At 35.3% G+C, this 13,625-nt stretch overlaps 1 pseudogene across 1 annotated transcript in view; it reads left to right on the plus strand.

The window, feature by feature from the left end:
- Positions 1 to 818: 818 nt before the first annotated feature.
- LOC143245635 (ceramide glucosyltransferase-like) overlaps positions 819 to 13,625 on the plus strand; it is a 72,292-nt pseudogene continuing 59,485 nt past the window's right edge. Inside the window, exon 1 of the transcript XR_013025649.1 lies at positions 819 to 1,002. The product of XR_013025649.1 is annotated as a ceramide glucosyltransferase-like (transcript). The remainder of the gene's footprint in view (positions 1,003 to 13,625) is intronic.

Consider the following 13,625-nt stretch of genomic DNA (forward strand, 5'->3'; position numbering starts at 1 on the left):
CCCATATATTTTCAATAACAGGCTTAGCATAAACCAGATGCTCTAAAACACTATCAGCTTACCATATTAGTCAGTTTATTTAGCTCATTTACAAAGAACAAAACAGACAAGAAGTACTGAAAAATATATATGTAAAAAAGGCTCGTTTGGGTTGAAAAAATATTTTACGTAGAGAAGTGAACAACGTTTCGACTTTCTTCGGTCATCGTTGTTCGCTCCTCTACGTAAAATATTTTCTCAACCTAAACGAGCCGTTTTTACATATATATTTTTCTCTAAAAGTTGGTTTTCTCGACATCACAGACACGAAGTACTACTTTCTTTTCTAAAAATTACTTTTAACACTCCTACGAGTTTCTAGTCCTGATTTCTCCAAGCCCATTCCCCTGGCTGTGGTTTCGCTAGATAGTAGATAGGGACAGTGGGAATCTCGTTAATCCATTCATTAATGGATTTAAATGGCAATTTTATTTAAATACAAAATTATTAGCCTAATATTAATAACCTTTCAAGTTGCTCCGTGGCCTATTAGGCCCCACTTTTTCGTAGGAGTGTTAAGGGTACTAGCTTAACCTAGTGAGAAGCTACGTAGATATTTTCGCTTATTTCTTGAAGTGTGTAGTTTTCTCGTTTCACTTTGGTCTGGGGTATCCTATTGTTGAAATATTTGTTTATGTTGTAAAATGCGACTAAACTTCTATTGAGATAGACAAACCGTCAGTACTTCAAAATCAATATGTTTATTTGGTTATGTTTGGCAAAGTAGATGTCTCCTTTTGTAAAGAACATGTGTAACTTGAAATACCGCGGAAGTTTTTTGAACCACTTGCTGGCGTATTCTCGCTCTAGATGGCTGTTGATGATATGATGTGTGACGTATAGTCATGACTACGGTTGCGATGAAATGGCGTTCCTTTTCTATACTCTTTTCGGTTTTGCTATATTTTTCTTTGGAGGTTGGTGTTTTGTTTGGTTGATGCATCTTATGGCAATATTCAATGCGTAAGTAATATTTTTATTATGTTTTAGACACTTTTATAAGTTCAGAAAAACTAAATAAGTAGTAGATTCTATTTTTTGGCTGCATACCGGCAGAACATAATTCAGTTCAGTATCAAAAGCTGGGTAGGCTAGTCTCGCACACGAATAACGTGAGAACGTAATGTAAACTACCGCGTTAAGTTGTTACGAGTACCGTAGTGCTAATACAGTAATATTATGGTTCTGTTAAACAAATAGTGATATAACATGATAATTTTAAATCGTATTGCAGATATTGGATGAATTTCAAATTTAATAAATTATTTTGATAATCTGTAGGAGCTGTTCAAATGTAAGTTGAGTAAAAGTGTATTGCAATGAGGCTTGATATTCGATAGTTATGTTGGGGGGTGGGTGTAACTTGCCCAGTAAAGTTGTTATGAAATTATATGGATAATATTAGAAGTAATAAATTATATGGGAAAACTTAGAATGAAACAAATTACAGAATGTGAAATATAATTATAGCAGGAAAAATAATTAATGACAATAGATCTTGGCATAGAACATATCTTTAAGAAGTGTTACTACTTGTGAAGAGGATATGCTGGTTTACAAAAGGAGTAAGATAATTTAGTAAGTTGGGTGAATAAGTGACAGATGGGTTTTAATTATAATAAATGTAAGATCTGTATGTGTGTTATAATAATTTGAATTATAAGTTTTTACTGTGGATGAGAATAACCATAAGAGTGTTATAAAAGAAAGGGATCTTGGTGTAACAGTTGACGAGTCTCTAAAGCCTTCCAACAATTGTTCTGTTCCTAGTGGTACGGCAAATGGAATGGTAGGTTGTATCAAGAGAAATATTGAGTACAGGTCTAAAGAGGTTATAATTTTATTGTACAAGGTCACTGGTTAAGATACATTTGGAATATTGTGTTCAGGTTTGGGCTTTTTACTTTATGAAAGACATGGAAAGGGTTATTAGAACGGTGCTTGGTAGGGAGGGTTGTTGTATGAGGAGAGGTTAAAATTGATTTATCTTTGAAAAGGAGGAGTTAGATGATCTGATTGATAGCCTTGATGTATCTTTTTTAAATCAAATTTAAGAATAACAACAGTAGGACTAGGTTACACAAATATAAATGTTGGCATGGTAGGAGTCATCTTCAGCTAAGACAGTTTTATTTTTTTAAAAGGGCAGTTGGCATCATGAATGGGTTAAAGTCAGTTGTTGTAGAGGCAATAAATTTAAATAAGTTTTAGAGAAATTGATAAATACATGAAAGATAAGGGCTGACATAGGTGTCTTTTAAAATTTAATACATCTTGGAGTGTGAAACAGCCAAGATGGAGCAACAGAACTATACATCTTAGAGTGTGAAACAGCCAAGATGGAGCAACAGAACTATTACATCTTGGAGTGTGAAACAGCCAAGATGGAGCAACAGAACTATACATCTTGGAGTGTGAAACAGCCAAGATGGAGCAACAGAACTATTACATCTTGGAGTGTGAAACAGCCAAGATGGAGCAACAGAACTATACATCTTGGAGTGTGAAACAGCCAAGATGGAGCAACAGAACTATTACATCTTGGAGTGTGAAACAGCCAAGATGGAGCAACAGAACTATACATCTTGGAGTGTGAAACAGCCAAGATGGAGCAACAGAACTATTACATCTTGGAGTGTGAAACAGCCAAGATGGAGCAACAGAACTATACATCTTGGAGTGTGAAACAGCCAAGATGGAGCAACAGAACTATACATCTTGGAGTGTGAAACAGCCAAGATGGAGCAACAGAACTATACATCTTGGAGTGTGAAACAGCCAAGATGGAGCAACAGAACTATACATCTTGGAGTGTGAAACAGCCAAGATGGAGCAACAGAACTATACATCTTAGAGTGTGAAACAGCCAAGATGGAGCAACAGAACTATTACATCTTGGAGTGTGAAACAGCCAAGATGGAGCAACAGAACTATACATCTTAGAGTGTGAAACAGCCAAGATGGAGCAACAGAACTATTACATCTTGGAGTGTGAAACAGCCAAGATGGAGCAACAGAACTATACATCTTGGAGTGTGAAACAGCCAAGATGGAGCAACAGAACTATACATCTTAGAGTGTGAAACAGCCAAGATGGAGCAACAGAACTATACATCTTAGAGTGTGAAACAGCCAAGATGGAGCAACAGAACTATTACATCTTGGAGTGTGAAACAGCCAAGATGGAGCAACAGAACTATACATCTTAGAGTGTGAAACAGCCAAGATGGAGCAACAGAACTATTACATCTTGGAGTGTGAAACAGCCAAGATGGAGCAACAGAACTATTACATCTTGGAGTGTGAAACAGCCAAGATGGAGCAACAGAACTATTACATCTTGGAGTGTGAAACAGCCAAGATGGAGCAACAGAACTATTACATCTTGGAGTGTGAAACAGCCAAGATGGAGCAACAGAACTATTATATCTTGGAGTGTGAAACAGCCAAGATGGAGCAACAGAACTATTACATCTTGGAGTGTGAAACAGCCAAGATGGAGCAACAGAACTATTACATCTTGGAGTGTGAAACAGCCAAGATGGAGCAACAGAACTATTACATCTTGGAGTGTGAAACAGCCAAGATGGAGCAACAGAACTATTACATCTTGGAGTGTGAAACAGCCAAGATGGAGCAACAGAACTATACATCTTGGAGTGTGAAACAGCCAAGATGGAGCAACAGAACTATTACATCTTGGAGTGTGAAACAGCCAAGATGGAGCAACAGAACTATTACATCTTGGAGTGTGAAACAGCCAAGATGGAGCAACAGAACTATTACATCTTGGAGTGTGAAACAGCCAAGATGGAGCAACAGAACTATTACATCTTGGAGTGTGAAACAGCCAAGATGGAGCAACAGAACTATTACATCTTGGAGTGTGAAAGAGCCAAGATGGAGCAACAGAACTATTACATCTTAGAGTGTGAAACAGCCAAGATGGAGCAACAGAACTATTACATCTTGGAGTGTGAAACAGCCAAGATGGAACAACAGAACTATATATCTTAGAGTGTGAAACAGCCAAGATGGAGCAACAGAACTATTACATCTTGGAGTGTGAAACAGCCAAGATGGAGCAACAGAACTATACATCTTGGAGTGTGAAACAGCCAAGATGGAGCAACAGAACTATTACATCTTGGAGTGTGAAACAGCCAAGATGGAGCAACAGAACTATTACATCTTGGAGTGTGAAACAGCCAAGATGGAGCAACAGAACTATTACATCTTGGAGTGTGAAACAGCCAAGATGGAGCAACAGAACTATTACATCTTGGAGTGTGAAACAGCCAAGATGGAGCAACAGAACTATTACATCAAAACTTCCTAGTCCAGCTAGTGTTATAAATTTAATACATCTTGGAGTGTGAAACAGCCAAGATGGAGCAACAGAACTATTACATCAAAACTTCCTAGTCCAGCTAGTGTTATAAATTTAATACATCTTGGAGTGTGAAACAGCCAAGATGGAGCAACAGAACTATTACATCAAAACTTCCTAGTCCAGCTAGTGTTATAAATTTAATACATCTTGGAGTGTGAAACAGCCAAGATGGAGCAACAGAACTATTACATCAAAACTTCCTAGTCCAGCTAGTGTTATAAATTTAATACATCTTGGAGTGTGAAACAGCCAAGATGGAGCAACAGAACTATTACATCAAAACTTCCTAGTCCAGCTAGTGTTATAAATTTAATACATCTTGGAGTGTGAAACAGCCAAGATGGAGCAACAGAACTATTACATCAAAACTTCCTAGTCCAGCTAGTGTTATAAATTTAATACATCTTAGAGTGTGAAACAGCCAAGATGGAGCAACAGAACTATATTTCTTAGAGTGTGAAACAGCCAAGATGGAGCAACAGAACTATTACATCAAAACTTCCTAGTCCAGCTAATGTTATAAATTTAATACATCTTAGAGTGTGAAACAGCCAAGATGGAGCAACAGAACTATTACATCAAAACTTCCTAGTCCAGCTAGTGTTATAAATTTAATACATCTTAGAGTGTGAAACAGCCAAGATGGAGCAACAGAACTATTACATCAAAACTTCCTAGTCCAGCTAATGTTATAAATTTAATACATCTTAGAGTGTGAAACAGCCAAGATGGAGCAACAGAACTATTACATCAAAACTTCCTAGTCCAGCTAGTGTTATAAATTTAATACATCTTGGAGTGTGAAACAGCCAAGATGGAGCAACAGAACTATTACATCAAAACTTCCTAGTCCAGCTAATGTTATAAAGCCATCTACTTTATTTGTTATACTTCTAACATTACAATAGTAACAACTAAACCTATCCTTATAACTACTTCTATACTTATTTCCTATGATAAACTTTTCTCTGCCTATTTATTCTTTTTGCATTTAGTTTTTCCTGGCTCTTACAACTGTCTAGTCCTAGTTTAAAACTTCCTTCACAGCTGAATTAATATCATTAGTGGACAAGCCAGGCCCTATTATATTTAAATGTAAACCATCCATTCATTCCAGAAAGCTCCCTTCTTCCAGAGAACAATCCCTCGTGTCCAACCAGCCTATCTGTTCATCCTTAATCACTAACCATAGCCTTGTCTTGTATGCAGTATTTCCAGAGATGTTACCCAAAATCCTGTTAGTCCTATAGCTAGCTACAATATACTGTTTAGCTAACTGAAGTGATTTTTTTTTATCACAACACTGAGACTTTTTTCTTTAACCATTTAACTGTGTATTCCCAATTGAACTGTGAAAACCTAATTGCATCACTTTACATGTTGGATAATTAAACATCATCTGCACTTACTGGCCCAATGCGTGATATAATCTGAATATGTGATTCAGCTAGCCACTTCATAAACCTCAAGATAACAACACATTTGGACATCATTAAGCTTCAAGCCAAGAATATATGCTCAGAGGCCAACTACTACATAAATTACATACATAGCTGATTTCATTTGCCATCATCTCAGTCCAGATGTTCATCTATGGGTCGGATAATTGCTTGTTGAGTGCCAACATGATATTTCAGGATGTGAAGAAATTGCTCTTTCTGGGACTCAAACACAGAACCTTTTGCTACTGAATTACCAGATTTCAAGTCTCAGGTAGACTTACACTACAACAATTCTCAACAGTCAGTTTCAACAAATATTCTTTTTCAAATGGAGACCAGCTGGAGTTACCTCATCTGTTTAAATATTAATTCATGCAAATACACTTTCTAAAAGGCTTGCAATACAGCAGATTCATATCTCATTAGTATAAACTGATTGGGATGAGGAGAGATATCTAAACATTGCAGCTAAAATAGGGTCAATAGTATATGTATATAGGTGTGGTAGCTACCTCATTAAACCCATGAAAAACGTCCTTGTGACATTCATCTATGTGATTGTTTTTGTTTTATTAGGACACATCTGATTATACATTCTGATTCCAAAGCTCTAAAGGCCCACTGTTGAGATACACAAAATAAGGCTTATGAAGTGGTCTTTGAGCATCTTGGTCTCGGGTCCTAATGCCTTTGCTTTAATATTATAAAATTACATATTTTACTTATGTTTTTAATTTAACCCATTCTTTTATTTATTTAACATTAGAAGGGTTGAACTGGAGGGGGAAATTTTGACCCTAAGCTTTCATACCATTGACTGGGAAAAGATACCTTAGAATGTAATTTACACAGAAATGAGAAAATGACAAAAGATATGTGCTCATGAACTTTTACCAAATCATACAGTTGAATACAAGACCAGTTGACCAAAGATATGAAAATATTATCTGATTTGTAGCAAAGGAAATGATGTTGTCACATTGACTGAAGCACATGAATACTTGGAGAATTCCAAGCTGTTAATTGTCATTGTTCCAGTAATGCACTTGTTGTGAAAGTTTTATCCAAGGGACTAAAGTTTAAATGTAATGGTAAGTTAAATGCCCACTATGATTATTAGGTTGATATCTCTATACCAATACACTTTTGGGAATAACGAGAATTTGTTTCTTACATAATGTGGACTGAACAGTATTCTGTTGTTTAGGGAATGAGGAGTATTTGTTTCTTACATAATGTGGACTGAACAGTATTCTGTTGTTTAGGGAATGAGGAGTATTTGTTTCTTACATAATGTGGACTGAACAGTATTCTGTTGTTTAGGGAATGATGAGTATTTGTTTCTTACGTAATGTGGACTGAACAGTATTCTGTTGTTTAGGGAATGAGGAGTATTTGTTTCTTACGTAATGTGGACTGAACAGTATTCTGTTGTTTAGGGAATGAGGAGTATTTGTTTCTTACGTAATGTGGACTGAACAGTATTCTGTTGTTTAGGGAATGAGGAGTATTTGTTTCTTACGTAATGTGGACTGAACAGTATTCTGTTGTTTAGGGAATGATGAGTATTTGTTTGTTACATAATGTGGACTGAACAGTATTCTGTTGTTTAGGGAATGAGGAGTATTTGTTTCTTACGTAATGTGGACTGAACAGTATTCTGTTGTTTAGGGAATGATGAGTATTTGTTTCTTACGTAATGTGGACTGAACAGTATTCTGTTGTTTAGGGAATGAGGAGTATTTGTTTCTTACGTAATGTGGACTGAACAGTATTCTGTTGTTTAGGGAATGAAGAGTATTTGTTTCTTACGTAATGTGGACTGAACAGTATTCTGTTGTTTAGGGAATGAGGAGTATTTGTTTCTTACGTAATGTGGACTGAACAGTATTCTGTTGTTTAGGGAATGATGAGTATTTGTTTGTTACATAATGTGGACTGAACAGTATTCTGTTGTTTAGGGAATGAGGAGTATTTGTTTCTTACGTAATGTGGACTGAACAGTATTCTGTTGTTTAGGGAATGATGAGTATTTGTTTCTTACATAATGTGGACTGAACAGTATTCTGTTGTTTAGGGAATGAGGAGTATTTGTTTCTTACATAATGTGGACTGAACAGTATTCTGTTGTTTAGGGAATGATGAGTATTTGTTTCTTACGTAATGTGGACTGAACAGTATTCTGTTGTTTAGGGAATGATGAGTATTTGTTTCTTACGTAATGTGGACTGAACAGTATTCTGTTGTTTAGGGAATGATGAGTATTTGTTTCTTACGTAATGTGGACTGAACAGTATTCTGTTGTTTAGGGAATGATGAGTATTTGTTTCTAACATAATGTGGACTGAACAGTATTCTGTTGTTTAGGGAATGAAGAGTATTTGTTTCTTACGTAATGTGGACTGAACAGTATTCTGTTGTTTAGGGAATGATGAGTATTTGTTTCTTACGTAATGTGGACTGAACAGTATTCTGTTGTTTAGGGAATGATGAGTATTTGTTTGTTACATAATGTGGACTGAACAGTATTCTGTTGTTTAGGGAATGAGGAGTATTTGTTTCTTACATAATGTGGACTGAACAGTATTCTGTTGTTTAGGGAATGATGAGTATTTGTTTCTTACATAATGTGGACTGAACAGTATTCTGTTGTTTAGGGAATGAAGAGTATTTGTTTCTTACGTAATGTGGACTGAACAGTATTCTGTTGTTTAGGGAATGATGAGTATTTGTTTCTTACGTAATGTGGACTGAACAGTATTCTGTTGTTTAGGGAATGATGAGTATTTGTTTCTTACGTAATGTGGACTGAACAGTATTCTGTTGTTTAGGGAATGAGGAGTATTTGTTTGTTACATAATGTGGACTGAACTGTATTCTGTTGTTTAGGGAATGATAAGTATTTGTTTCTTACATAATGTGGACTGAACAGTATTCTGTTGTTTAGGGAATGATGAGTATTTGTTTCTTACATAATGTGGACTGAACAGTATTCTGTTGTTTAGGGAATGAGGAGTATTTGTTTGTTACATAATGTGGACTGAACAGTATTCTGTTGTTTAGGGAATGATGAGTATTTGTTTCTTACATAATGTGGACTGAACAGTATTCTGTTGTTTAGGGAATGAGGAGTATTTGTTTCTTACGTAATGTGGACTGAACAGTATTCTGTTGTTTAGGGAATGAGGAGTATTTGTTTCTTACGTAATGTGGACTGAACAGTATTCTGTTGTTTAGGGAATGATGAGTATTTGTTTCTTACATAATGTGGACTGAACAGTATTCTGTTGTTTAGGGAATGAGGAGTATTTGTTTCTTACATAATGTGGACTGAACAGTATTCTGTTGTTTAGGGAATGAAGAGTATTTGTTTCTTACGTAATGTGGACTGAACAGTATTCTGTTGTTTAGGGAATGATGAGTATTTGTTTCTTACGTAATGTGGACTGAACAATATTCTGTTGTTTAGGGAATGATGAGTATTTGTTTCTTACATAATGTGGACTGAACAATATTCTGTTGTTTAGGGAATGAGGAGTATTTGTTTCTTACATAATGTGGACTGAACAGTATTCTGTTGTTTAGGGAATGAGGAGTATTTGTTTCTTACGTAATGTGGACTGAACAGTATTCTGTTGTTTAGGGAATGAGGAGTATTTGTTTCTTACGTAATGTGGACTGAACAGTATTCTGTTGTTTAGGGAATGATGAGTATTTGTTTCTTACATAATGTGGACTGAACAGTATTCTGTTGTTTAGGGAATGAGGAGTATTTGTTTCTTACATAATGTGGACTGAACAGTATTCTGTTGTTTAGGGAATGAAGAGTATTTGTTTCTTACGTAATGTGGACTGAACAGTATTCTGTTGTTTAGGGAATGATGAGTATTTGTTTCTTACGTAATGTGGACTGAACAATATTCTGTTGTTTAGGGAATGAGGAGTATTTGTTTCTTACATAATGTGGACTGAACAATATTCTGTTGTTTAGGGAATGAGGAGTATTTGTTTCTTACATAATGTGGACTGAACAGTATTCTGTTGTTTAGGGAATGATGAGTATTTGTTTCTTACGTAATGTGGACTGAACAGTATTCTGTTGTTTAGGGAATGAGGAGTATTTGTTTCTTACATAATCTGGACTGAACAGTATTCTGTTGTTTAGGGAATGAGGAGTATTTGTTTCTTACATAATGTGGACTGAACAATATTCTGTTGTTTAGGGAATGAGGAGTATTTGTTTCTTACATAATGTGGACTGAACAGTATTCTGTTGTTTAGGGAATGAGGAGTATTTGTTTCTTATGTAATGTGGACTGAACAGTATTCTGTTGTTTAGGGAATGAGGAGTATTTGTTTCTTACGTAATGTGGACTGAACAGTATTCTGTTGTTTAGGGAATGAGGAGTATTTGTTTGTTACATAATGTGGACTGAACTGTATTCTGTTGTTTAGGGAATGATGAGTATTTGTTTCTTACATAATGTGGACTGAACAGTATTCTGTTGTTTAGGGAATGATGAGTATTTGTTTCTTACATAATGTGGACTGAACAGTATTCTGTTGTTTAGGGAATGAGGAGTATTTGTTTCTTACATAATGTGGACTGAACAGTATTCTGTTGTTTAGGGAATGATGAGTATTTGTTTCTTACATAATGTGGACTGAACAGTATTCTGTTGTTTAGGGAATGAGGAGTATTTGTTTCTTACATAATGTGGACTGAACAGTATTCTGTTGTTTAGGGAATGAGGAGTATTTGTTTCTTACGTAATGTGGACTGAACAGTATTCTGTTGTTTAGGGAATGAGGAGTATTTGTTTCTTACGTAATGTGGACTGAACAGTATTCTGTTGTTTAGGGAATGATGAGTATTTGTTTCTAACATAATGTGGACTGAACAGTATTCTGTTGTTTAGGGAATGAAGAGTATTTGTTTCTTACGTAATGTGGACTGAACAGTATTCTGTTGTTTAGGGAATGATGAGTATTTGTTTCTTACGTAATGTGGACTGAACAGTATTCTGTTGTTTAGGGAATGATGAGTATTTGTTTGTTACATAATGTGGACTGAACAGTATTCTGTTGTTTAGGGAATGAGGAGTATTTGTTTCTTACATAATGTGGACTGAACAGTATTCTGTTGTTTAGGGAATGATGAGTATTTGTTTCTTACATAATGTGGACTGAACAGTATTCTGTTGTTTAGGGAATGAAGAGTATTTGTTTCTTACGTAATGTGGACTGAACAGTATTCTGTTGTTTAGGGAATGATGAGTATTTGTTTCTTACGTAATGTGGACTGAACAGTATTCTGTTGTTTAGGGAATGATGAGTATTTGTTTCTTACATAATGTGGACTGAACAGTATTCTGTTGTTTAGGGAATGAGGAGTATTTGTTTCTTACATAATGTGGACTGAACAGTATTCTGTTGTTTAGGAATGAGGAGTATTTGTTTCTTACGTAATGTGGACTGAACAGTATTCTGTTGTTTAGGGAATGAGGAGTATTTGTTTCTTACGTAATGTGGACTGAACAGTATTCTGTTGTTTAGGGAATGATGAGTATTTGTTTCTAACATAATGTGGACTGAACAGTATTCTGTTGTTTAGGGAATGAAGAGTATTTGTTTCTTACGTAATGTGGACTGAACAGTATTCTGTTGTTTAGGAATGATGAGTATTTGTTTCTTACGTAATGTGGACTGAACAGTATTCTGTTGTTTAGGGAATGATGAGTATTTGTTTGTTACATAATGTGGACTGAACAGTATTCTGTTGTTTAGGGAATGAGGAGTATTTGTTTCTTACATAATGTGGACTGAACAGTATTCTGTTGTTTAGGGAATGATGAGTATTTGTTTCTTACATAATGTGGACTGAACAGTATTCTGTTGTTTAGGGAATGAAGAGTATTTGTTTCTTACGTAATGTGGACTGAACAGTATTCTGTTGTTTAGGGAATGATGAGTATTTGTTTCTTACGTAATGTGGACTGAACAGTATTCTGTTGTTTAGGGAATGATGAGTATTTGTTTCTTACGTAATGTGGACTGAACAGTATTCTGTTGTTTAGGGAATGAGGAGTATTTGTTTGTTACATAATGTGGACTGAACTGTATTCTGTTGTTTAGGGAATGATAAGTATTTGTTTCTTACATAATGTGGACTGAACAGTATTCTGTTGTTTAGGGAATGATGAGTATTTGTTTCTTACATAATGTGGACTGAACAGTATTCTGTTGTTTAGGAATGAGGAGTATTTGTTTGTTACATAATGTGGACTGAACAGTATTCTGTTGTTTAGGGAATGATGAGTATTTGTTTCTTACATAATGTGGACTGAACAGTATTCTGTTGTTTAGGGAATGAGGAGTATTTGTTTCTTACGTAATGTGGACTGAACAGTATTCTGTTGTTTAGGGAATGAGGAGTATTTGTTTCTTACGTAATGTGGACTGAACAGTATTCTGTTGTTTAGGGAATGATGAGTATTTGTTTCTTACATAATGTGGACTGAACAGTATTCTGTTGTTTAGGGAATGAGGAGTATTTGTTTCTTACATAATGTGGACTGAACAGTATTCTGTTGTTTAGGGAATGAAGAGTATTTGTTTCTTACGTAATGTGGACTGAACAGTATTCTGTTGTTTAGGGAATGATGAGTATTTGTTTCTTACGTAATGTGGACTGAACAATATTCTGTTGTTTAGGGAATGATGAGTATTTGTTTCTTACATAATGTGGACTGAACAATATTCTGTTGTTTAGGAATGAGGAGTATTTGTTTCTTACATAATGTGGACTGAACAGTATTCTGTTGTTTAGGGAATGAGGAGTATTTGTTTCTTACGTAATGTGGACTGAACAGTATTCTGTTGTTTAGGGAATGAGGAGTATTTGTTTCTTACGTAATGTGGACTGAACAGTATTCTGTTGTTTAGGGAATGATGAGTATTTGTTTCTTACATAATGTGGACTGAACAGTATTCTGTTGTTTAGGGAATGAGGAGTATTTGTTTCTTACATAATGTGGACTGAACAGTATTCTGTTGTTTAGGGAATGAAGAGTATTTGTTTCTTACGTAATGTGGACTGAACAGTATTCTGTTGTTTAGGGAATGATGAGTATTTGTTTCTTACGTAATGTGGACTGAACAATATTCTGTTGTTTAGGGAATGATGAGTATTTGTTTCTTACGTAATGTGGACTGAACAATATTCTGTTGTTTAGGGAATGAGGAGTATTTGTTTCTTACATAATGTGGACTGAACAGTATTCTGTTGTTTAGGAATGATGAGTATTTGTTTCTTACGTAATGTGGACTGAACAGTATTCTGTTGTTTAGGGAATGAGGAGTATTTGTTTCTTACATAATCTGGACTGAACAGTATTCTGTTGTTTAGGGAATGAGGAGTATTTGTTTCTTACATAATGTGGACTGAACAATATTCTGTTGTTTAGGGAATGAGGAGTATTTGTTTCTTACATAATGTGGACTGAACAGTATTCTGTTGTTTAGGGAATGAGGAGTATTTGTTTCTTATGTAATGTGGACTGAACAGTATTCTGTTGTTTAGGGAATGAGGAGTATTTGTTTCTTACGTAATGTGGACTGAACAGTATTCTGTTGTTTAGGGAATGAGGAGTATTTGTTTGTTACATAATGTGGACTGAACTGTATTCTGTTGTTTAGGGAATGATGAGTATTTGTTTCTTACATAATGTGGACTGAACAGTATTCTGTTG

This window comes from Tachypleus tridentatus, chromosome 2 (genome assembly GCF_004210375.1).
Source record: "Tachypleus tridentatus isolate NWPU-2018 chromosome 2, ASM421037v1, whole genome shotgun sequence".
Taxonomy (NCBI): domain Eukaryota; kingdom Metazoa; phylum Arthropoda; class Merostomata; order Xiphosura; family Limulidae; genus Tachypleus; species Tachypleus tridentatus.